The following is a 27804-nucleotide window of genomic DNA, read 5'->3' as shown; positions in this document are numbered from 1 at the left end:
TCCCAGGCAGGGACCTGGTCACGCTGCAGGATGGGTACGGCTGGGTGTCACTGTAAAGATACACAGAGAGAAGATTACAGGGATGGATTAAAGAAGGGGAAATAGTGAAGCTTGGAGGAAATGCATGGAAGGGAAATGACCTTTATGGGTCTATCATCCCATAATTCTCGACACTGGGAAGAGAGGCATCTGGGTGCCATTGATTGAAGATCAAACCAGAGGAAATGCGTTTCGGCATCAGCGGTGGAACGTGAATATGATTTAAGGAAGAACTTCCTGACACTGATGATTACAGCCTTTCCTTTTCACACATTACTTTAAAACACAGGTATTCTCCTTGGAGAGTGAAGGCGTAAGCGTGCCTGGAAGGGAAGGAAGGAAGAGAAGCTTACTGAAAGCTTTCCTTTTGCTTTTCTTGCACAGAACATGGTCCTGCTTAACAGCTCCACAATCTACCACACACACGCGCGCACACACACACACACACACACACACACACAACTAAATAAACAAATTGAACATAAGAAGAAACTCTTCAGAATTATTTTACAGAATTAAGATGGGGGGTCAACAAGATAAATTACCTTTGTCCCATTTTTATTCCTTTCTCCTGTCCCCTTGCTAATGACACCCCCTGTGTCCACCCCCCGGGGCCCGCCCTTCTCTCCCTGCCTAGTCTCGCAGGCAGGACTGCCCTGCCCTACCCGGCCTTATCCTGCCCTGCCCTACAGACGAGCAAAGGCCAGACGGATGGTGGCTTTCCTCAGCATCGGGAGCATTCAGAGCCACATTTCTAGAAGGATCTGAGCTTGTCGAGTCAGAGATACAGTAAGAAAAGAAATGGGTCTGAAGAAGTTTTTACTTTACTCTTTGTTGGGGATAGAGACGGGAATATTGACATTTGAGGGAGAAAAGCACAACTAACCTGAAGAGGGCTTTTGAAAGAAAACCACCAAATGCACTGTGTTTTTTTTCTGCAGATGAGCTCAGCTGCATTTCCAGGAAGAGAAGCAGAAGGGAAGAGAGGAAGTACAGACTCACATTGCTAATGGACTTCTCTACATAAACTTCTCTATTTTAAACAGATGGGTATTAGTCCTGAATTTTATTTTATAAATGTTACTTTTATTATACTCACAGACACAATCACACATATGTACATGGACACACAATACATATATATATATACACACACACACATATAAAGATTTTGAGTGAGATAAGGTTTTAAACAATCTATCACTCACTGATAATGAAGTATATACCATGTGACAGTTTGCTTCAAAATTAACATCCCTAATTGCTTGGAGATGTGTCTCAAGGGCGCCTGAATTGGGAATGATACGGATTGATGAGTGCTGGTTTCCTAAAACTCCCACAGGTTTTGAAATATTTTTATGAGGTAGAAATAAAACTGTCTAATAGTCCTACAGTTCTGTGGTAGATTTCACATGCATTTGGGAATTCTTTTGATGAAATGCACAGGGAGCTTCAGCTTCTCTCTGAAGGGAGTCTTGGCTTTCAGCCTTTTTTTTATTCCCCGGGAATGTTAGACATCTCTACAACGGAATTTACAGAGAAGATGGAGGGCTTAGTTATAAAATGAATGCAAACAGGCCAGGTTCTCACTCTGCTAAGCCCTTCATTTCAGGCTCACACGCTTTCTTTTTTTAAGGAAAAATAAATGAATTTTTCTTAGTTCACTAAATATGAGGGCAGTTGCAAGATCCAGGCTTTCATACTTCCTAAAATAAGAATTAGATCATAACGCTTTGACTCTGATATCAGTCCTATTTTTCTAGGTCTATTTTTGACAAGAATCTCGTCTTGAAATAAAAGGAACTCTGTGCCCCTAACGTTCCAGAAATTCGGTAAGATCAGCTATCTGGCACTGTGTGCTCTATTCATATGGCTCACAGGCCACCATGTGACAGGCACGCGTGAGCCTGCCCGGGACATACTCTGGGCTCCCCCTCCCCCCCCCCCACCCCTCCAGACTGGAGCTAAGCCCACAGCATCCCCTGTTGATATCCTTCTCCTATCTGGAACACTCGGTGTCCCCTCCCGCCCAGAGCCCCCCACTGAGTCTGATTCCTAGTAGGCAGTCACTATGTGCTGAGTAAATAAATAAATGATCATACTAACAAATATGACAAGTCAGACTTCACTGTCTACTAAACGTAGATTTTTCTTATTTCACATTCTTTTTCATTTTGGTGAAAAACATTATGTGTTTGTGATTCAAGAAAATATTGGAATTTAAGAAACAAAACAGATGAACATAGGCGAAGGGGAGGAAAAATACGATAAGATAAAAACCGAGAGGGAGACAAACCATAAGAGCCAAACAGAGAACAAACAGGGTTACTAGAGGGAGGTGGGTGGGGGATGGGCTAGATGGGGATGGGCATTAAGGAGGACACTTGTTGGGATGAGCCCTGGGTGTTTTGTGCAAGTGATGAGTCACTAAATTCTATTCATGAAAGCAATACCATACTATATGTTAGCCAACTTGAATTTACATAAAATGGGCGGGGGGGGGAGAAAATATTACAGTTTTAGGAACAGGCATAAGGAAACATGAGATCATGAGCTAGCCAGACTGACTGACAGGTGCCATTCATCCAAACCTATCCATATCAACATAGATAAATATAAATAACACACACACACACACACACACACACAAATATGTATGTTTTCTGAAAAATACTGACATTTACTTTCCTTCTCATACCCTTCTTCTCTGTTACCTATATTTATTCATTCCAAACGTTTACAGAATTCCTTTTAAGTAATAGTGACTTTGCATCGGATGTAAAAAGAAGTGAATATAAACGACAGTCTGTGATTCTGAGGGGCTCATGGTCAAACTGAGAAATGCTGAAACATACACGCACACAATCAAAGCGACAGCAATAGTTCTTAGGTACTGAGCAATGACCTGATGGCACACTTCACATGTATTATCACATTTAGTTCTCAGCACACCTTAAAGTTAAGTGTTGCTCATTTTAAATAAGAGAAAACAGAGGCTTACATTTTACTAGCTGTTATGGTATCTGTATTTTCCACATAGAAGTGATTACATACAGAAGCAATAAGTAATATGTGAACACCAAAAACACAACATTGCCCACAGAATGTTACAAGAGAGAAAAATATCCTCCTCCTGGCATGGCCGGGACAAACACAGTCTTCCATGTCTACTCGGATCCCTAGGACCCACACTCCAGGCCTCATATTTTCTTTTCCACACACCCTCCCGTCTCCCCATCACTCGAAGTTGGATCCTCACTGAATCCTACACACCCTCCCCTCTCCCTATCACTCCAAACTGGACCCTCACTGAATCCTACCAATACTCATTTCACTGCCTTTCCCGGACTTGACCATTCCATACTCTGTGCCTACGACCGAAACCTCAGGCCAGATCTCCACTCGACTATTGCAATTCCATTTTGAACAACTGAACTATCATTATTCTTCCTCCAGTTTTCCCCAAATCGGAGTCAAAGGGCCACTGTCAAAGTCATCCAACCCAAGTTTGAGGGTCATGACAATCCAGTGGGAACTGGGTTTACAGACCAATTATACTTTTTTTTAACTTCCTAGGAAGGGCAGTGTGACAAAAAGCACTAGCTGACTACCTAAGCAATAAGCACGTATTTCTCCCTTCTTCCCCACAAGCAATAACCTCCTTACTGGTTGTTCAGATGGCTAAAAGGCTTGTGATTTCCCCTCCCTTGCAGCTAGAAGTGACTTGATTCTAACCAAAAACATAATCCAAAGTCCAGTGTAATAAAAGGCAAATTACAACTTGGATTTCATTTTCAAACTTACTATTAAACATTATCACCATTAGGTTAATCATCAACCTATCCATCAACTACTTATGCTAACAATAGTTCCCTTGTGTTAGTTTTCTACTGCAGTGTAACAGGCTGCCATGAACTCAGTACCTGAAACACAAGCTTATGATTGCATGGGGTCCATGGGTCAGAAGTCTTCAGGCAGCACGGCCAGATCCTCTGTTTGGGGTCTCCCCAGGCTGTAATCACGGTGTGGGTCGGGCTGCGATCTTACCTGAGACTCGGGGTCTCCTTCCAAGCTCACTAGCGTTGGCAGAATTCAGTTCCTTGAAGCTACATGACCAATGTCCTCATTTCCCTGTTGGCTCTCTGCTGGGGTCCACTTTAGCTTGGGAGAGGCCATTCTCAGGTCCTTGACTTGGGGCTCTCTCTGTTAGCAGTTCACAACATGGCTGTTTACTTCTCCAAAGCCACAGGGCCGGGACGGGGGAGTCTCCCGGCTTCCTCTGGCTCTGACCTCGAGATCTTCTTTGAAGGGACTTGGCTGAGTGTCTGATTAGATCAGACTCATCCAGATTACCTCCTTTTTGATTTAGTTAGCTGATCAGGGGGACTTAATTACATAGGCAAAATCCCTTTCAACTTTGCAGCTAATGTAACTTAATCACACCCTGTCCTATTCACAGGGCTGGAAAGGGGATTAGGCACACCAGGGGGCAGGGGTCTTGGGGCAACTTTAGAATTCTGCCCACCACACCATTTAATGAGAACCCTTGAGCTAGGCACTTTATATACATTACCCATCTAATTTCACTTACTTCTGACAACTTTTATATGAGGCAGTTATTTCTAATCCACTTTACGATTGAAAAAAAAAAAAAAAACCCAACAATGTGAATTAGCCACATGCCCTTGGGCAAATAACTTCAGCACTCTCTGCTTCACATTTACCACCCAGAATATAGAAATGCTATTATCTTCCTCATGTATCACGCAGGGCTATAATAAAGGGCAAATGAGAAAACACTTAGGAATTGATTTTGAAAATTAAAGTCCCATAGACCTGAAGGTATCTCATAAGCCTGTGCATTGTTCTTTTGTCTAGGAAATCTATTTACACTTCACATGTGCTAAAGAGGATGGCACAGACAGAAGAGAATACAAGATCGGGGCACCTGGGTGGCTCAGTCGGTTAAGCGTCCGACTTCGGCTCAGGTCATGATCTCAGGTTCGTGGGTTCGAGCCCTGTGTCGGACTCTGCACTGATAGCTGAAGCCTGCTTCGGATTCTGTGTCTCCCTCTCTACCTGCTCCTCCCCTGCTCATGCGCGCGCTCTCTCTCTCTCTCTCTCTCTCAAAAATAAATAAAATAAACATACATTTAAAAAAAATTTTTAAAAGATGCAAGACCTGGGATCTGTGATGTGTGATGTTGAGGAAGGCATTTAATCTCTCTAAGGATCCACATTTCCTCATATTAAATAATAAAAGGAAGGGGTTGGACTAGGGGACATCTGAGGCCCATTTCAAAACTAAAACTATTTTAGAACTATGAGTTTGTTTTACATCTACAATGAGATTTTCAATCCTGAATGCAGGGGAAATGTCATTGTTTTAGTTGCAACCCTAGAAAACTATGGGAAAACCTCTCCCACAAGCAGTTGTTAACGGTGCTAGGAAACATTAAATTATAATAATGTGCCTCAACCTCTGAATCTCTGGATCCCCGTGCCATCAATAAACTAGAATCTCTTTGTAAAGGATAATAAAAAACAGAAATCATGGTTTACCCAGACATACAGAAAACCCAGCTAATTAACTACTGAGCCATTTCTCCAGGGAGCAAATATTCTGGTTGTTTCTGTCTATCACTCTCAAATATTTAAGTCAATGAAGAGTCCATTTATATGTTACTTGCCACCAGGTTGGCTGATTCAAAGAGAATATGGAATTGAAGGAGGAATCAAATTTGTCCCCTAATTCGTATTCCAGAAAGCAAAATTAACTCAAAGTCCCTCAATCTGCTATCAAAATAAAATAATATAAAATCAAGGACATAAGTATATATCAAGATCCACATAAAGAAATATATCCCTGGCAAGGCAAGTGACATGTTGAAATTGTTCACAAGGGCTCATCAATCTATCACAGAGATAAAAGGAAAAAAAAAAATCAATCCCAGCAATGCAAAGAGTAAGCATAAAAGGCATAAACAAAAGCATCGTTAAAGAAGAAGTGGAATCACAGCTCTGGGTAAGCGTGTTGGGCTGAAGATGGGTGAACTTTTCTTTTTTCCTAACGACTCCCTTGCAAATTTGCTAACCACCTCCTTTCAATTCACAGCACTTAATAGGTGCTGCATTTTAAAGTGGAGAGTTGATCTGTGACCATTAGAAAACTCAGGACTTACAAGCAAGAAGGGAGAAACGCAAATTGCTCTGTTTTTACCAAAAGCTGTTTTCAAAATACTGTATAGACGGACTATTAAGATTCTATAACAATAGCCGCAATTTATCACAAGAGATGCTTGTTCTGCGCTGAGCAAGGGAAGTCAATACCTCTAAAACGAAATAAACCTTTCCAAAGTAGCCCCAGTTCCAAATGGTAAAAAGCCCGTTTCAACACCTAAGTAAATCCCAGAGCCTTTGAAGTGTTCATTCCCCTTACACAGTTAGCAGCGTGCTTTCGAAATGCAATTATTTACTCTCATCCAACGGTTATTTATGTTTATAGCATGCCATAAACAGAAAGGAAAACGGAAATAAACAACAGTCTCTGCCCAGGATTGTAAATGGATTTTGTCCCTTGCTCCAGTTTTGGTCACTTGGCACTGACTGCCTTGAGCCCTGTCTGGGCAGCCCGTGGCTCTACTGACCTCAGTAAGAACAATGCTGTGATTGGTTAGTAATGTCTGATATGAAGGAGTCAGACTTGAGGAGGTGAAGGAATGATAACAAATGAATCACAACTAGGTAAAAACCAAAAAAAAAAAATCCCATCTTTGTGAATGCCACATTCTTCAACAGTTTCTGAAACCCTCTAAGAATTTTGCAAGGAAAAGTCATTTAACAATCCCAGGAGTATAAATTACTTTTGATAATATTTGAACTGGTAATAATGAGCCTTCAGCACTTGTCAAATGAAATGGGTTTTTCAGAGCATACAACTTGTCCTTTAGAAATTAATCTAAGAAGTCCCATGAGCTGCTCCTTTGCAGAAAGCATCCTGATGTTGGAAGAATATTCGGTCTTCCATAGATTCAACCACAATTCTATTGTCCATGAGTTATTTTTCAGTATCAAATGAGGCGTCCGTGCTCAAAAGCATGAGGCATAAGACAAAGGTTTGCCATAAGTCAAAGATTTAGAGCAAGCTGCTGTGGTTTAACAGAGAGATAGCTAGCATAACTCAGCTGGTGAAGACTCAGGAACTTATGATTTTGACCTGACCACTCATAAGGTTATTTGGGAAGTCAACTGGTGGAGTGTTTTAATGCCTTTTTTTTCCATCACCACTGGGCCCATAAGCTCATCTATGGCACTCAAATCTTGGGGTGGATGACTTTTTTTTCTGTAAGTTCCCTTCATGAAACCACTATTCTTAGGATGCACAACATGCCCAATGTATCAAAAACATGCATTCTCAGCCTTATATTCAATAACTATGATTACTGTTATATTCAGTTACTATGACATATACTGACTGAATATTACTATGTTAAATGCAGTAACTATGATTACTGTTTTCAATAACTATGATTACTGCCAAGATATCCAGTCTTCTCTCTCATTTACCATTAGTAGGTTAATCTCCTTACCACCTTGCCCATCTGCCATGGTCATTCATGCCTAACTCTGATGAAAATGGTTCATGTGCTCAACTGCATATGGCGAAGTTCTTAAGGCCACAGACAAAACGTTTGAAGGCTGTGCTGACCAACTTTCTCTTTTCTGATCATCCACCTTTGAACTAACTTTGATCTTATCACTATCTTTGAACTAACTTCTTTCCTATCTCTATAGTACCTGGCAGAGTGATTTCTAAGGAAATAAATACATGTTGACTAGCAGGCTGTGAACTTTCCAGCTCCTGCACCAGTTACAGAAAACTTGCATTTTCCATTTCCATCAAACAAACAAAATTATATGTACATCAGGTGTTTTTTGCTAATCAGGGTTGCAAAGAAGGGTATAAAAGTGTGGGGTCCTGGTCAAAATGGCATTAAAAACAGAGGACTAGCTTTCCCCCTCCCATGATGTCTAATAAAATATTCAAAAAGGGAAAAGGGGCACCTGAGTGGCTCAGTCGGTTGAGCGTCCAACTCTTGATTTCTGTTCAGCTCATGATCCCGGGGTGGTAGGACTGAGCCCCACGTTGGGCTCTGCACTGAGTATGGAGCCTGCTGAAAATTCTCTCTCCCTCTTCCCTTCTCCGTCACTCATGCTCTCTCTCTCAAATAAGAAAAAAAGGAGGGGGAAAGCATAAATCCACACTAGGAACAAGAGAAGGTACCTGTGCATAAGCCACAGGCTCTAAGGAATTATGCCAAATCCCCCCTTATAGAGGCGATTACACTGGAAAAAAGGTTTGGTGGTTGACACATGACCCCAACTCCCACTCTTCTCTTGAGAGAAATAGAGTCAGTAGGGTATTGAGGGAAGTAAACAGGAAAAGATCTTGATAATCCCCTCTGACATCACCTAAATCAGAGATGGGAGAGATTGAGTTGAGGTCAGCCATGGGGCTGAGAGGCTACCTGACACTTGGACTTGCACATTGGTGGACGGGCAGTATTTGAAGACCACCACCACCCCCTCCCCCATCTTGGAAGCAGCAGGTTTTATTTGGCCAGTTCACTGATGAGGACGTTAAAGAGTGTGAAGTGGAGATAAGCACTGCCCTGGGTGTCTACTGCTTGTGATGAAACCTCCTGATGTAACCACCCAAAACTCCATCAGCAGGACAGTTTGCCAGGGCAAATCATACCTGAACTGGTACTGTGTTACTAGAAGACATTTCATTTTGTTTTCTTCTCTTTCTGTATTTTCAACCTGAGTTACCTCTGGAAATATTGCTCAGGTAGCCTTAAAATTTTCTGACAGAAATCAGCTCAATTCCTACCTGGTTATAAAGACAGAGATCACAAAATCTAATGCCCACCTGAGCAGACAGGTGGATAAATACAATAGGGGGGTCAGGTGTAAGAGATGACAGCAGGGCGTGATGAGATCTGTGAGTCTGGGGTGGTTGTGACTCCCTGTTCGGTTTCAGCAGGTTGTTACCATGTGGGAATGTGGGTCCAGTATTGCCAGAGCTTCAAATTAGTTAAGAAAAGTAGGAGAATCATACTTTTATATCAAGCGACCTAATTTTAAATGTTGGTTCTAAACAAATCTTAAACATGATAGAGGCCACAAACAAAACAAGTCTGTGGGTTGAATAGAGACAATAGTGGGTTGTCAAAGAAAACACTGTGAAGAAAAGATAAAATATAAGGCAAACAAAAAACACATTTAAAGTGAGATATTTCTCTAAAGGAACCACTTAAGGATGCTTTCTGAAATGTATTTACTTCAAAGAAAGAAAGGAAGAAAGAAAGGCATTGTTTAGAGAGGATCTGATCCAAAAAAGATTAAAAAGTATATGAACAGGTTAAAAGTAAATAAGCAATTATGAAGAAGGAATAATGAACACCATGTTATAAGCTTCAGTAAAATCAGGATGTCAATAGTACTGTGCTCACAGGGATGCTGTATAGATTATAGAAAGCATGTAAAATAATTAGTAGTTTCTAGGTCAAAGTAAACTCTTTGTTGTTGTTGTTGCTTTAGCCATGACAAACTCTAGAAACTGAACCAGATAACAAAGGGAAAATATAGAGAGGAAATCCATAACAAAAGAATGAGCAAAATGGAAGACAAACCAAAAAAAAATCAATGAAACACTAAAGGAAAAAACAGGTCACATAAATAAAATCAATGTCATTAATCAAAAAAGGAAGAGAGGGAAACTTTTCCCATTTGTAAGTCTTCAGTATGAAAAGTAAGACTAGGCATGACATCCAGAAAACCTAACCCAAGATAACCAAGTCTACTCAGTCTATTGCTTTTCTCCAAAACTTTGGAAAATAAGAAAGAATTCTATAAGAATTCAGGAAACATTCAAGTTGGTCTCATTCTTGTTCTCAAAATGAAATAGGAAAGAGTGATACCTCCACTTCAGAGGCATAAATCCACAATAATATGGCTCGTACTCTTGACAATGAGAAAACACCAGAGAATTTATAAAAATCTCAACTACGAAATAACTATGATGGGGGCATCTGGGTGGCTCAGTTGGTTAAGCATCCAACTCTTGATTTTGGCCCAGGTCACAATCTCATGGTTCGTGGGCTCTGCACTGACCGTATGGAGTCTGCTTGGGATTCTCCAGCTCCCTCTCTCTGCCCCTCCCCAGCTAGCATTCTTTCTCTTCCTCTTCCTCTTCCTCTTTTTCTTTCTTTCTCTTTCTCTCTCAAAATAAGTAAATAAACATTTTTTAAAAAAAGAATAAAAGAGGGGTGCCTGGGTGGCTCAGGTCATGATCTCATGGTCTGTGAGTTCGAGCCCCACATCGGGCTCTGTGCTGACAGCTCACAGCCTGGAGCCTGTTTCAGATTCTGTGTCTCCCTCTCTCTCTGACCCTCCCCCATTCAGGCTCTGTCTCTCTCTGTCTCAAAAAATAAATAAACGTTAAAAAAAATTTTTTTTAAAGAATAAAAGAGGAGACATTACTATAAACACTATAAGCATTAAAAAGACAATAAAGAATACTATGAATAAATTAATGTGAATAATTAGAAAATATAGAGAAAATGGACAAATTCTTTGAAGAACACAACTATTTCAATAATAGATAATTTGAATAACTCTATATTTATTGATTTTTAGTTTAAAATCCTCCCATGAAGAAAACTCCAGGCCCACATGACTTCACCTAAGAGTTCTACCAAACACTTCTTAAATGAATAATACCAATTCTATACAAACTCTTTTAATATAAAAGAAAGAAAATACATTCCAACTCATTTTATGAGGTTGTTACCCTGTAATACAACAAGACAAAGCATCACTAGAGAAGAATGCTCAAAAACTAGAAACTTCGTGATTATAGACACAGTATTTCTCAACAAAATATTAGTAAATAAAATTGAGCAATGTATAAAAAGTATAATATATCATGACCAACTGGTGTTCATTTTTCAAATGCAAGATCAATTCAACATTCAAAAGTCAGTACAATTCATCTTATCAACAGATTAAAAGAAAAATTAATATGATCTCCTCAGTAGATGCAGGAAAAGCATATGACAAATTTAGTATCTATTAATGATAAAAACTCCCAGCAAACTAGGAATCTAAAGGAAATTACTCAGTCTGATAAAAAGGAATTCCACAGCTAACATTACACTTAACACTGAAAGAAAAACTAAATGTTTTTCCCCTAAGATTGGGAACAAGGCAAGAATATCTGATTTCAGCAGTTCTAATCACATTCCTCCTGAGATTTTTGCCAGGGCAATAAAGCAAGAAAAAGAAATCAGAGGTATATGGATTGGAGAAAGAAATAAAACTGTCTTTATTCACGGACAACATGGCCACCTATATATAAAATCTCAAAGAAGCCACAAAAAGGGAGGGGCCGAGATGGCGGAGCAGCATGGAAGTTCTCAGCTTCTCTTATCCCTGAAATGAAGCTAGATCAGCACCAAACCATTTTGCACACCTAGAAAATTAATCTGAGGATTGATCTGCATAACTTGAGTCACAGAACTTGGCAGGTACACAGCACAGAGAGGTGAACTGGGGAAGAGAGAAGCCGTGGAGGGAGCTGTTTTGGGGGGAGAGAGGACAGAGAAACAGGGGAGAGTGAAGGAAAATCACTTTCCCCAAAAGTAGCTAGAGAAAAAGGGAGAGTGGAAACACCCACAAGTGACTGAACAAGAAAGGGAGAAAGAAGAAAGGAGAGGGTTTCAATACCATTAGGACTCTATAAATAGGGGAGAGCACAGTTGGAAATTCCACAGCTTGATATCTGGAGGTGCTCTGGTGGGAAGGGCAAATCCCCAGTGGCAGGCAGCAAGGTCAGAGGGCTCTGTGGGGCACACAGGGAGAAGGGGTTCTTCTGCTAGGAGGGCATTTGGTAGAGGCCTAACAGTCTCCCCACAGGCAAAGGTCCCAGCAGACCCCGAAAAACAGCCACATTTGCTGGGATTGGAACAAACACACCAGGGTGCAGTGAAACCTGGTGCTGACTGTGTGCTGTGTTTTGCCATAATTTCTAAACTTCTGCCACTGTGCGACTGCAGGAACTTTTCTGGGGCAAGCGTGCACCCGGCCACAATCTCTGAACCTCTGCAACAGCGCAACAGCGGGAACATTCCGGGGCCAAGCTGGCACCTGGCAAATGCCTGGCAAGACACTCCCCCAGAGGGTAGGAGCGGGTCCAAGCTGAAGGGATCTCAGAAGCGAGGGGTTTAGAAACACAGCCCCATAGGAGACATAATTCAGGAGGCAGGTATCGCCTAACAGGCTGATGGCTTAGACCCGGACAATGTAGAAGTGAGGAGTGGACAGAAACCAGAGACAAAGGAGGGGTTCTTGATCGTTGGTCGGTGAGAGTGCAGAGTTCTAGTGCCAGAGACTGGGAATCTGGGTGATGCCATTTCACCTCTCCTGCACATGCGCATACAAGCACACGCACGCACCACACTGATCCACCCCATTAAGCTAAGAAGCACCACCTAGTGGAGAATGGAGCTGTTACACCAAGCCCTGTCCAATTGTGCCAACCAAGCTCAGGCCCTAGAGGACCACCACAAGTCTCTCCCCCTGCTTAGTGCAGGACTATAAAGTGCTTCAAGGTTAGACCTCTAGAGGAAACTGGATGTAATTTTTTTCGGATTTCATTCTGTTCACAGGTCCATCTATTCTTTTTTTTTCTTTTTCTTTTCTTATTCTTAGATACAGAAATAAAAAATTTATTTTTCTTTACATTATTTAAAAAATTCTTTTTAATTTTTTTACTATATATTTTTTATTTTATTGTAATTTTTAAATTCTATTTTACTTTCGTCATTTAATTTTACTCTATTTTATTGTATACTTTTTAAAAAAATTTTTAAATGTTTTCTTATTTTTTACCCTTTATTTTCTTTCCCTTTTTTCTCTTTTCTGTCAAGCTTCTTTCAACAACCAGACCAAAACATACCTAGGATCTAGCTTCTTTTATGTGATTTTTTGTATTGTTTTCAATATTTAATTTTATTCTTTTTTGTCATCCAAAATGACAAAACGAAGCAATTCACCCCAAGAGAAAGAACAGGAAGAAATGACAGCCAGGGGCTTAATCAACACAGATATAAGCAAGATGTCTGAACTAGAATTTAAAATCATGATAATAAGAATACTAACTGGGGTTGAAAAAAAGCATAGAATCCCTTTCTGTGGAAATAAAGGAAGTAAAATCTAGTCAGGATGAAGTAAAAAATGCTATAACTGAGATGCAATCTCGAATGGACCCCACTGCAGCAAGGATGGGTGAGGCAGAGCAATACAAGCAATATAATACAAAATTATGGAGAATTATGAAGCAGGAAAAAAGAGGGAAATGAAGGCAAAAGAGCACGATATAAGAATTAGAGAAAATGGTGACTCTAAAAAGGAGTAACATCAGAATCAGGAGTCCCAGAAGATAAAGAGGGAGAAAAAGGGGTAGAAGGTTTATGTGAGCAAATCATAGTGGGAAAGTTTCCTAACTTGGGGAAAGACACAGACATCAAAATCCAAGAAGCACAGAGAACTCCCATTAGAGTCAATAAAAACCAAGCATCAACAAGGCATATCATAGTCAAATTCACAGAATACACAGACAAGGAAAGAATTATGAAAGCATAAAGGGGGAAAAAAAAGGTCCTTAGCCTATAAGGGAAGACAGATCAGGCTCGCAGCAGACCTATCCACAGAAACTTGGCAGGACAGAAAGGAGTGGTGGGATATACTCAACGTGCTGAATTGGAAAAATACACAGCCAGGAATTCTTTATCCAGCAAGGCTGTCATTCAAAATAGAAAGTGAGATAAAGAGTTTCCCAGACTAACAAAAAGTAAAGGAGTTAGTGACCACTAAACCAGCCCTGCAAGAAATTTTAAGGGGGACTCTCTGAGGGGACAAAAGACAAAACAAAACAAAACAAAATACCAAAAGCAACAAAGACTAGAAAGGACTAGAGAACACCACCAGAAAATCCAACTCTACAGGCAACACAATGGCACTAAATTCCTAACTTTCAGTACTCACTCTAAATGTCAATGGACTAAACGTTCCACTCAAAAGACATAGGGTATCAGAATGGATAAGAAAACAAGATCCATCTATATGCTGTTTACAAGAGACACACTTTAGACCTAAAGACACCTTCAGATTGAAAGTAAGGGGATGGAGAACCAACTATCATGGTAATGGTCACCAAAAGAAAGCTGGAGTAGCCATTATATCAGACAATCTAGATTTTAAAATAAAGACTGTAACAAGAAATAAAGGGCATTATACCATTAAAGGGCATTAAGGAGTCTATCCACCACGAAGAGCTAACAATTGTAAACATTTATGCCTCCAACGTGGAGAAACCCAAATATAGATACCGATTTATCACAAAAACAAAGAACCTCATTGATAGTAATACCATATTAGGGGACTTCAACACCCTACTTACAGCATGGACAGATCATCTAAGCAGAAGATCAACAAGGAAACAATAACCTTAAATGACACACTGGACTGGATGAACAGATATATTCAGAACATTTCATCCTAAAGCAGCAGAATACATGTTCTCAAGTGCAAATGGAACATTCTCCAGAATAGATCACATACTGGGACACAAACTGGCCCTCAACAAGTCCAAAAAGATCTAGATCATACTGTGCATATTTTCAGACCACAATGCTATGAAACTCAAAATCAACCACAAGATAAAAATTGGAAAGAAAACGAATACTTGGAGATTAAAGAACATCCTACTAAAAAATGAATGGGATGGGGTGCCTGGGTGGCTCAGTTGGCTAAATGTCCAACTTCAGCTCAGGTCATGATCTCACAGTTCATGGGTTCGAGCTCCACATCAGGCTCTGTGCTGACAGCTCAGAGCCTGGAGCCTGCTTCAGATCCTGTGTCTCCCTCTCTCCCTGCCCCTCCCTCACTCATGCTCTCTCTCTCTCTCTGTCTCTCTCTCTGTCTCTCAAAAATAAATAAACATTAAAGAAAAAAGAATGAATGGGCTAACCAAAAACTTAAAGAGGAAATTAAAAAGTACATGGAGGCCGATGAAAGTGATAACATGACAGCCCAAAACCTCTGGGACGCAGCTGCAAGTGGTCATAAGAGGGAAATATATAGCAATTCAGGCCTTCCTAAAGAAGGAAAAAAGTTCTCAGATACACAATCTAACCTTACACCTTAAGCTGGAAAAAGAACAGAAAAGAAAACCCAAAACCAGCAGAAGATTGCAAATAATGAAGATTAGAACAGAAATCAATGCTATTGAAATAAAACAAAACCAAACCAATAAACAAACAAAAAATAGTAAAAGAGATCAATGAAATCAGTAGCTGATTCTTTGAAAGAATTAACGAAACTGACAGGCCCCTAGCCAGTTTGATCAAAAATAAATAGGAAAGGACCCAAATAAATAAAATCAAGAATGAAAGAGGAGAGATCACAACCAACACTGCAGAAATACAAACAATAATAACACAATATTACGAGCCATTATATGTCAATAAATTGGGCAACCTGGAAGAAATGGACAAATCCCTAGAGACATATAAACTACCAAAACTGAAACAGAAAGAAATAGAAAACTTGAACAGACCCATAACCAGTAAAGAAATCAAATCAGTAATCAAAAAATCTCCCAAAAAACAAGAGTCCAGGACCAGATGGCTTTCCAGGGTAATTCTACCAAACACTTAAAGAAGAATTAATACCTACTCTTTTGAAGCTGTTCCAAAAAAAAGAAAGAAAGAAAGAAAGAAAAAAGAAAAGAAAGAAGAGAAAAAGAAGAAAAGAAATGGAAGGAAAACTTCCAAACTCATTCTATGAGGCCAGCATTACCTTGAGTCCAAAACCAAAGACCTCACTAAAAAGGAGAACTACAGACCAATTTCCCTGATGAACATGGATGGAAAAATTCTCAACAAGATACTAGCCAGCCAGATCCAACAATACATTAAAAGAATTATTCACCGAGATCAAGTGGGATTTATTCCTGGGATGCAGGGCTGGTTCAATATCTGCAAATCAATCAAAGTGAAATCTATCACATTAATAAAAGAAAGAATAAGAACCCCACGACCCTCTCAATAGACACAGAAAAAGCATTTGACAAAATACAGCATCCTTTCTTGATAAGAACCCTCAAGAAAGTATGGATAGAAGGATAATACCTCAAGATCTTAAAAGCCATCTACAAAAGACCCACCACTAATATCATCCTTAATGGGGAAAAACTGAGAGCTTTTCCTCTAAGGTCAGGTACACAACAGGGATGTCAACTCTCGGCACTGTTTTTCAACATAGTATTGGAAGTCCTAGCCTCAGTAATCAGACAACACAAAGAAATAAAAGCCATCCTAATTGGAAAGGAGGAAGTCAAACTTTCACTCTTCGCAGATGACATGATACTCTGTATGGAAAAACCCAAAAGATTCCACCAAAAAACTGCTAGAACTGCTCCACAAATTCAGCAAAGCTGCAGGATATAAAATCAATGCACAGAAATCGGTTGCATTTCTATACACCAATAATGAAACAGCAGAAAGAGACGCCAAAGAATCGATCCCATTTACAACAGCACCAAAACCCATAAAATACCCAGGAATAAACCTAACCAAAGAGGTACAAAATCTATACACTGAAAACTATAGGAAGCTTATGAAAGAAACTGAAGAAGACACAAACAAATAGAAATACATCCCATGCTCATGGATTGGAAGAACAAATATTTTTTAAACGTCCATACTACCCAAAGCAATCTACATATTCAATGCAATCCCTATTAAAATAACACCAGCATTCTTCATAGAGCTAGAACAAACAATCCTAAAATTTATATGGAACCAGAAAAGACCCTGAATAGACAAAGTAATCCTGAAAAAGAAAACCAAAGCTGGAGGAACGACAATTCTGAACTTCAAGCTGTATTACAAAGCTGTAATCATCAAGACATTATGGTACTGACACAAAAACAGACACATAGATCAATGGAACAGAATAGAGAACCCAGAAATGGATCCACAAACTATGTGGCCAACTAATCTTTGACAAAGCAATGGAATAAAGACAGCAGCAAATGGTGTTAGGGGAAACTGGACAGAGACATGCAGAAGAATGAACCTGGAACACTTTATTACACCCTACACAAAAATAAACTCAAAATGGATGAAAGATCTAAAGATAAGACAGAAAGCCATCAAAATCCTAGAGGAGAAAGCAAGCAAAAACCTGCTTGACTTCGGCCACAGCAACTTCTTACTCAACACGTCTCTGGAGGCAAGGGAAATAAAAGCAAAAATGATCATCAAGATAAAAAGCTTCTACACAGCAAAGGAATCAATCAGCAAAACTAAAAGGCAACCGATGGAATGAGAGAATATATGTGCAAATGACATATCAGATAAAGGGTTAGTATCCAAAATCTATCAAGAACTTACCAAACTCAACACCCAAAAAAACAATCCAGCGAAGAAATGGGCACAGGACATGAACAGACACTTTTCCAGAGAAGACATCTAGATGGCTAACAGGCACATGAACAAATGCTCAGCGTACTCATCACCAGGGAAAAACAAATCAAGACCACAATGACACACCACCTCACACCTACAAAACAGATAAACATAAAGGAAGGGAAGCAAAAATATAAAAACAGGGAGGGAAAATAACAGAAGAGATGCTTAAATACAGAGAACAAACTGAGGGTTGTTGTGGGTTTTGTGGGTAGGGGATGGGCTAAATGGGCAAGGGACATTAAGGAGAACACTTGCTGGGATGAGCACTGGGTGGTATACATAGGGGATGAAACACTGGATTCTACTCCTAAAATCACTGCACTATGTGCTAACTTAGATGTAAATTAAAAAAAAAAACAATAAAATTTAAAAAAAGAAGCTACAAAAAAGCTACTAGAATAAGTATTTAACAAGGCTCCAAGATACTACCCTAAATATACAACAATAAGTGTATATATTATCAATGAACAATCAGAAACTTAAATTATACAATACCACTTAATGATAGTGTCAAACACACGTATAATACAAACATGTTTACTTTGAAAGAAACTGCCAAACTGTTTTCTAAAATGGCTACACAATTTTCCAACCCTGCTAGAATGAATCAGAGTTCTTGTTGCTGCACATCCTTACCAGCATTTGGTGTTGTTAGTGTTCTGGATTCGGACCATTCTGATAGCTGTGTAGTAATATCTTCTTGTTATGTGCTTTTAGTTTCAAATTCCACTTGTTCATTGCTGATATATAGGGAAGTGAATAACTTTTATATATTAACCTTGTATCCTCCAATATTGCTAAACCACTTGTTAGTTCTAGGGAGTTTTTTGTCATCAATTTTTTAATTTTCCACATAGAAAATCATGACATCTCTGAAGACACAGTTTTATTTCTTCCTTACCAAGCAGTATACCTTTATTTCCTTTTCTTATCTTATTGCATTAGGCAGGGCGTCCAATATATGTTGAGAAGGAATAGTAAGAGAGGACATCCTTGCCTTCTTTCTGATATTAGTGGGAAAACTAGTTTCTCACCATTACAATGTGAGCCATAGGTATTTTGTAGAAGTTCTTAGATCAAGTTAAGGAAATTCTCCACTAGTTCTAGTTTTCTGGGAGTTTTTATCATGAATGGTTGCTGGATGTTTTCAAATGATTTTTTCTGCATCTGTTGATATGATCATGTGATTTTTCTTCTTTACCCTGTTGACATGATTGATTACATTATTTGATTTTTGAATACTGAACAAGCCTTGCATATCTCAGATAAATTCCATTTGGTCGTGGTATATAATTTTTTTATACATTGTTGGATATGACTGGGTAATACTCTGTTGAGGATTTTTTGCATCTGTTCATGACATTAATCTGTAGTCTTCTTTTCATGTAATGTCTTTGGTTTAAGTGTTAGAGTAATTCTGATCTCATAGAATGTATTAAGAAGTATTCCTTTCGCCTCTACCTTCTAAAATAGATGGTGGAGAATTGGTATAATTTCTTCACTAAATGTTTGGCAGAATTCAACAGTGAACCTCTTTGAGCCTTGTTTCGAAAGTTTGTTAATTATTGATTCGATTTCTTTAATAAATGCAATCCTAATCAGATAATCATTTTCCTTGGATGAGTCTTTGGTGGATTACATCTTTCTAGGAATTGGCCCATTTCATCTACGTTATCTAGACTGAGTTATTCACAATACTACTTTATCATCCTTTTAGTGTTCATGGAATCTATAGTGGATATCCCCTCATTTATTTCTATAATTAGTAATTTGCATCTCCTCTCTTTTTCTCTTAATTGGCCAGGGTACAAGCTTATTAATTTTATCAATCTTTTTTTAAAAACCAGCTCTTTGTTTTATATATTTTCTCTATCAATTTCCATTTTTCAATGCCATTGATTTTTTTGTTCTTTTATTATTTATTTTCTTTTGTTTACTTCAGAATTAATTTGCTCTTCTTCTTCTAGTTTCCTAAGGTGGAAGTTTAGATTATTGATTTTAGATCTTTTTTCTTTTCTAATATATACATTTCATGCTACATTTCACCCTAAGCATTGCTTTTGCTGAATCCTACTCAATTTGATAAGTTGCATTTTCATTTTCATTTCATTCAAAATATTATTTAAATTCTTCTTGAGATTTCTCCTTTGATCCATGTGCTACTTAGAAGTGTGTTGTTTAGGAGCATCTGAATGGCTCAGTCAGTTGAGCATCTGACTTTGGCTCAGGTCACGATCTCGCGGTTCATGAGTTTGAGCCCTGCATCAGGCTCTGTGCTGACAGCTCAGAGCCTGAAGCCTGCTTCGGATTCTGTGTCCCCCTCTCTCTCCACCCCACCCCTGCTTGTCCTCTGTCTCTGTCTTTCAAAAATGAATAAACACTAAAAAAAAATGTGTGTTGTTTAATCTCCATATATTTTGGAATTTTTAATTCCATTGTGGTCTGAAAGCAGACACAGTATGCTTTCTATTCTTAAATGTGTTAATATGTGTTTTATGGCCTAAGATGTGGTCTGCCTTAGTGAATATTTCCTGTGAGTTTGAGAAGAATGTGTATTCTGCTATTGTTGGATGAAGAAGTCTACACATGTCAATATATTCCGTTGATTAATGATTCTGTAGAGTTCATCTACGCCCTTACTGATTTTCTGCCTTCTGGATCTGTCCATTTATGATAGAGAGGTATTCAAGTCTCCTATTACAATAGTGGATTCATCTTTTTCTCCTTATAATTTTATCAGTTTCCCCTTCAAATATTTTGATATTCTGCTGTTAGGTACATACACGCTCAGGATTGTTATGTCTTCTTGGAGAGCTGATCCTTTGAATATTATGTAATGCTCCTCTATATCTCTGAAAACTTCTCTTGCTCTGAAGTCCACTCTATTGCTCTGCAATATGAAATCAATACAGCCATTCTCTTCTTTTTTCTTTATTTTTTTTAGAGGGAGAGCAAGAGCAGGGGAGAAGGGCAGAGGAAGGGGGAGACAGAAAATGAGAGGGAGAGGGAGAGGGAGAGGGGGAGGGGGAGGGGAGGGGAGGGGAGAGGGAGGGAGAGAGGGAGAGAGAGAGAGAGAGAGAGAGAGAGAGAGAATCTTAAGCAGGCTCCACAATCAGTGCAGAGCCTGACACAGGGCTCGATCCCACAACCCTGGGATCATGACTTGAGCTGAGAACAAGAATCAGACACTCAACGGACTGAGCCCCCAGGCACCCTATATTTTTGCTTTCTTTTTATTAGTTTTAGCAAGGTACATATTTCTCCATCCATTTACCTCCAAGATGTATGTGTCTGTATATTTAAAGTGGATTTCTTCTGGACGATATATAGGTGGGTCTCGTTCTTTGATCCTCTCTGACAATCTCTGCCTTTCAATCAGTGCATTTGCACCATTAGTGTGTACCGTAATTATTGATATAGTTGGATTAATACTTGCTATATTTGTTACTGTTCCTTATTCATTGCCCTTGGTCTTTGTTCCTGTTTTTTTCTTTCACTCTTTTTCTGCCTTTTGTAGTTTTAATTGATTTCATATGATTTCATTTTCTCTCCTTTATTAACATATCAGTTATACCTCTTTTTTAATACTCTTTTAGTCGTTGCCCTAGAATGTGCAATATCCATTTATAATTAAGTCAAGTCCACTTTCAAATAACACTGTGCCACTTTATGGGTAATGCAAGTACTCATAATAAATATACACTTATATTTATTTGATTATGTGATTGCAATAAATAGAAAAAACGGAAATATTTATTTCACCCTCACTTATTCCTTCCCTGATAATCTTCCCTCCTTTATGTAGTTCTGAGTGTCAGTCCTACATTATTCTTCTTTTCTCTGAAGAACTTCTTTTAACATGTCTTGCAAGGCAGGTCTACTGGCAACCAATCTCCTTCAACAAATCACTTCTGAAGGATCATTTTTCAGGGTACAGAATTATAGCTTGGTGGGTTTTTTTTTTAATCTCAATACCTTAACTATTTCCCTCCACTCTTGTTTTGCTTGAGTTGTTTCCTGTCATGAGTCAGCTTAGGCTGCCATAGCAAAATACAGTGTGTGTATTACTAAGCACGATGTCTTAAACACCATAAATTTATTTCTCACAGTTCTGAAGTCAGGAGGCCACAGATTATGGTGCCAGCATGGTCAGATGCTGGTACAGGCTCCCTTCTGGGTTTGCAGATGGCCACTTGCTCTCTGTGTCTTCACACAGCAGTGATTTCTCTTCTTACAGGGGCACTAGTCCCATCATGAGGGCCCCACCCTCTGGACCTCATCTAAACTGAATTATCTCCCCAAAGCCCATTAGGATTTCAACAGTTGAATTTGGGGAAAACAACTCACTCTGTAACAGCTCCTGAGCAGAAACCACATACAATTCTTACCTTTGCTCCTCCAAAGGTAAGATAATTCTTCCTCCAGTTTCCTTCAAGATTTTTTCTTTGATCTTTGGTTTTTAGCATTTTGAATGATATGCACTGGTTTAGTTTTTGTTGTTTTTGTTGATGTTTTGAATTCATCTGCTTGGTGTTTTTTGAGTTTCCTGAATTTGTGGCTTGGTGTCTGACACTAATTTGGGGAAATTCTCAGTCATTAATGCTTCAAAGTATATTTTTCTACTCCTTTTTCTCTTTCTTCTCCTTCTGACATTTTCATTACACGTATGTTTCATCTTTTGTAGTTGTTCCACAGTCCTTGGATATTTTGTTGTCTTCAGTCTTTTTCTCTTTGCTTTTTCATTCTGGAAGTTTCCACTGACATAGCCTTAAGCTCAGAGATTCCTTCCTCAACTATGTCCATCAAAAGCATTCTTTGTTTCTATTACAGTGTTTTTTTTTTCACCAGCATTTCCTTTTGATTCTTCTTGAAAATTTCCATCTCTCTGCTTATACTGTCCGTCTGTCCTTGCATACTGTCTACTTCATCCTTTAGCATATTAATCATAATTGTTTTACATTCCCAATCTGATAATTCCCACATCTCTGCTATATCTAAACCTGATTCTGATGCTTGCTCTATCCATTCCAACTGTGTTTTATGGCTTTTAGTATGCCTTGTAATTTTTTTTCTTGATAGCCAGACATGACACACTGGGTAAAAGGAACTGTGGTAAACAGGTCTTTAGTGATGTGATGTTAAGGCATGGGGGAGAAGTATTTTACAGTCCTATGATTACTGCTCAGCTTTTTAGTGAGCCTGTGCCTCTGGACTATGAACTTCATAAGTGTTTCTGAGTGCTGCTTAGGTAAGACAGAATGGTGGGGCTGGAATGGAGTTGGTATTTCCTTTCGCCCACATGGAAGGCTAGAGCCAACTGGAGTTTGGCATTTCCCTTCCTCTAAGTCAGTTAGGCTCTTAAAAATCCCAGTAGTTTAGGCTGTGGGGAAATCATGAGGTCAGGCCTTGTTAAGAAGAGAATGCTCTTCTTGTTAAGAAGAGAATGTTTACTCTTCCCCTCCACCTACTAAAAGCAAGAGTTGGATTTTGGGATTTTTCTCCAATATTCACTGTGAGAACCTGTTCCAAGCTCCTGGAGGTAAAATTCACAAAATTGTGCAGCCTCCTGGAGAAGTGGACCCCCTGGGAGATATTAACTCTCAGACTTGCCCAGACTGAGCCTTCGGCAATTCCTTGATTATGGTTCAGGTTTTCCCACCTTTGTACTCATTCCCATGGAGGTTCCTGCTGCAGGAGCTTGTGATCCCCTGTATCTACCTGTCCGTCTCTCCAATTTAGGAAGCAGTGATTTGCTTGCTTCTTGCCTTCTCTGATGGATCCAAAAAGAGTCGCTGATTTTTTTAAATTTGTTCAACTATTTACTTAGTGTTAGGATAAAGTAACAACTTTCCAACCCTTCACATACTGGACCAGAAACCAGAAGCCAGTAATTGTCTTTTGACAAAGCTTCCACGGTAATTCAATGGGGGAAATGTTAGTCTTTTCAACAATCGTGTCAGTGAATCTCAATCTTTACCTCATCTCATACACAAAAATCAACTCAAAGTGGGTCAGAGATCTAAATGTAAAAGCTGCAACTATAAAACTTCTAGGAAAAAAATGTTTGTGACCTTGTGTTAGACAAATATTTTTTAGATAGGACATAAGAAGTGCAAACCATAAAATAAGTAATTGACAAATTGGATTTCCTTATAATTAAAATGTCTACTCTTTGATAAATGCTGTTAATCAAATGAAAAGACAAGCTAAGGACTAGAAAAAAAATATATGTACACTATATATTTGATAAAGGACTGGTATTCATAACATGTTAAAAAAAAAAAAACCTCTTATATCTCAGTAAGAACATATAATGCAATTTTTTAAATGGGCAAAAGACTTTAACAGATTTTTCACCATAAAAGATACATAAGTAGCAAGCTAAAGTATGGCACATACTTGACAACAGTCATTATTAGACAAATGCAAATTATAGCCACAATCAGATACTAGTTCATACTGGAATGAGTACTATTTTTAAAAACTATTACAAATTTTAAGTGCTAGAAAGAATCTGGAACACTTGGAAATCTCAAAGACTCTGAAGGGATCAAAAATGGTGCACACTTTGAACAACAGCTTGGCAGTTTCTTATGAAGTTAAACATTGATTAACCACTTGACCCAGCAATACCACTCCTAAGTATTTACTAAGAATAATAAAAACACATATCCACACTAATACCTGTACACAAATGTTTATAGAAGGTTCATCTATAATTTGGGGTGCCTGGGAGGCTCAGTCAGTTAAGCATCTGACTTTGGCTCAGATCATGATCTAAGGGTTCGTGGGTTCAAGCCCCGCATCAGGCTCTGTGCTGTCAGCTAGGAGCCTGGAGCCTGCTTCAGATTCTGTCTCCCTTTCTCTCTGTGCCCCATGCCCCCCACCCCGCTCATATGGCGCTCTCTCTCTCTCTCTCTCTCTTAAAGGTAAATAAACATTAAAAAAATTACTCTTTTTTTTTTTTTCAACGTTTATTTATTTTTGGGACAGAGAGAGACAGAGCATGAACGGACAAGGGGCAGAGAGAGAGGGAGACACAGAATCGGAAACAGGCTCCAGGCTCCGAGCCATCAGCCCAGAGCCTGACGCGGGGCTCGAACTCACGGACCGCGAGATCGTGACCTGGCTGAAGTTGGACGCTTAACCGACTGCGCCACCCAGGCGCCCCTAAAAAAAATTATTCTTAAAAAAAAGTTTTATCTATAATTTTCAAAAACTGGAAATAACCACAGAAATACTACTCGGCGATAAAAAAGAAAAACTACTGACATGTGTAACAACATGGTAGGATCTCAAAAGCATTCTGCTAAGTGAAAGAAGTCAAACTCTCAGAAAGCTACATGTTGTATAATTCCATTTATTTGAGATTCAAGAAAAAGCAAGACTGGAATGACAGAAGGCAGATCAGCAGTGGCAGAAACCTGGGCATGGGAGAGAAAGGACTACAAAGGAGCATAGAGAACACTCGGGGGAGGTGGAATTGTTCTATATCATGATTGTGATGTGTGTATTGTGATATTATTAAAGAATTCATAATAAATAATATTTTGATGATATTTGATTATATACAGTCATCAAAACTCATATAATTATATATTTAAAACCCATGAATTTTATCATATGAAGTTGTGTTTTATAAGTTATAACCATAGAAATCAATTCAGTCATAGCCGAAGGTTACAGTAGGAAGAAGACGGTGGCTTATGAAGGGGTACCAGGGAACCTTGGAGTTGGTGCAAACATCACTCAACTTGAGTGTGGTGTTAGTTACACGACTACATACATCCATCAAAACTTACCTAAGTGTATATATTAAAAAGGTAAATTTTACAGTATAGAATTTATATCCCAGTAAATCAGATTTTTTAAATGTATGGAAACAAAAAACAACAGGTGTTGGCGAGGATGTGGAGAGAAAGGAAACCTTGTACACGGTTGGTCGGGATGCAAACTGGTGTAGTGACTGTGGAGAACAGGATGGGGGTTCCTCGAAAAATTAAAAATAGAACAACCCTACAGTCCAGCAATCACACTACTGGGTATTTATGCAAAGAATATAAAAACACTAATTCAAAGGGATGCATGTACCCCTAGGTTTGTAGTAGTATTATCTACAATGGCCAAACTATGGAATCAGCCCAAGTGTCCACTGACCAATGAATGGATAAAGATGTGGGGTGTGTGTATGTGTGTGTGTATGTGTGTGTGTGTGTGTGTGTGTGTGTGTGTGTGTGGATTAAGGAGTGCCCTTGCTGTGATGAATACCAAGTGTTGTGTGGAAATGTTGAATCACATACATGAAACTAACATAGCACTGTACGTTAACTAACTGGAATTAAACTGAAAACTAAACAGCAAGAACAAAAAAATTAAAAATACTCTTAAAAAATTAAAATACAAAATAAAAAATTAAAATGCGCGAAAAATATATATGTAAACAGACACAGAAACACAACAGAGAAAGTAATAAACAAAGGGTCCTGTGCACAAGAACTTGTGACCCCCGAGTTTTACAGACAGATGTTTTACAAAAGGCAGTAGGAAGAGATCCTCAGAAGTACAAGGACTCAGAAAATAATCCATGTACTTTTCCTGAATAAAACCGTGACAGAGTAGAAGAATGTATTTCAAAAGAAAGAACGCCAGAAACATTGATTCCTTCTGTAATGACTGTTCTACATGATGGTGTAAACGTGGTGACAGTGTCCCCACCAGCACGTAAGTTACCTTTGTGCATTAGAAGAAGGAATCTTCCTCCTCCCCTTTTTCTATGCGAAAGAAACTACCTATACGAAAGGGATGGAAGGAGTGAGGGAGGAAATCAGGCCATTGAGGGTCACAGACAAATTCATGGGAATGCCCTGGGAGAGGATCACGTCGCACTCCCCGTCTTCCACAAGTGGGAATAAACAATGACCTTTCTGCCGCCCACAATGATGCATTTAATAAGACTGTATGTTACTCTTTTGAAAGAGCTGGCTAAGAAGTGTCATTTGATAGATCTTAAAAACCCTATGGAACATGCATTATTTTTACCTTCTCTTTCACATTAAATTTCTATTTTATCAGACGTACCTGTTGTTTAAAACATTAAATGTGGGATGTCCATAAAGTCAACAAATGTGTGTAATATTAATTAAATTTTCCTGAACGAAGATGCCCCCAACATTACGTGTATTACTGTCTTCAGACTTTATGGGCACTCTACAATTCTATAATACTGAAAATGAGCAGGAGTGTTCCCTGTCTACACCACCTCATGGCCCAAATTCCTGCTGCCTGAAGGCAGCTTGTGCTTCTTCGCCCATGTTTCTCCATATTTCCAGGTGACACATTGTTTCGTTATTTCTTTTTTTTTAATGTTTTATTTATTTTTCAGAGATAGAGGCAGAGCATGAGCAGGGGAGGGGTAGGAAGAGGGAGACAAAACTGAAGCAGGCTTCGGCTCTGAGTTGTCGGCACAGAGCCCAGCGCACTTGAATGCACGAACCGTGAGATCATGACCTGAGCCGAAGTTGGGAACTTAACTGACTGAACCACCCAGGCGCCCCTGTTATTTCGTGATCTTTTTCTATCTTAGATTTTATTTGCTGGCTTTCCAGTGTGGGAGACAGGATTAAGACAGCCCAGGGGCACCTGGGTGGCTCAGCCGGTTAAGCGTCTGACTGCGGCTCAGCTCATGATCTCGCGGTTCGTGAGTTCAAGCCCCACGTCGGGCTCCGTGCTGACAGCTCAGAGCCTGGAGCCTGCTTCGGATTCTGTGTCTCCCTCTCTCTCTGCCCCTCCCCCGCTCATGCTCTGTCTCTCTCTCTATCAAAAATAAATAAACATTAAAAAAATTAAAAAAAAAAAGGCAGCCCTGATGGTCACACTCACACAAACTCGCTCACACACGCACTTCCCTTCCCCATATGACTGTCATTCCAGTCGCCACAAATACAAAGAATTATTCACAGCTGAGCCACTGCATGCATAGTAATTACCTCTGGTTTTCAGACACAACTTTCTGTTTTCCTGAGGTCAATGCTCATCTTGTGTTTTCATCCTTATGGGCCTCCCTTACTGCCCTCCTGAGCTTCAACTTTCTCCATCTGGAGAAGTCTACGGGTCCTCTGTTTTCTAGATTTTAAAACCATGTTGCTGTCGTACCCTCTCCTGCTCT

At 39.3% G+C, this 27804-nt stretch overlaps 1 protein-coding gene across 1 annotated transcript in view; it reads right to left on the bottom strand.

Moving 5' to 3' along the window:
* The window catches only part of PCNX2 (pecanex 2), a 300801-nt gene that overhangs the window by 171907 nt on the left and 101090 nt on the right, over nt 1-27804 (bottom strand). The window lies entirely within an intron of this gene.

This window comes from Lynx rufus, unplaced genomic scaffold (assembly GCF_022079265.1).
Source record: "Lynx rufus isolate CCGP_SWC_20201006 ecotype Redwood Valley unplaced genomic scaffold, mLynRuf1.p SCAF_25, whole genome shotgun sequence".
NCBI classification, from domain to species: Eukaryota; Metazoa; Chordata; class Mammalia; order Carnivora; family Felidae; genus Lynx; species Lynx rufus.
Note: the sequence above shows the minus strand (reverse complement) of the source record. Positions and strands in the feature narration are given on the sequence as shown.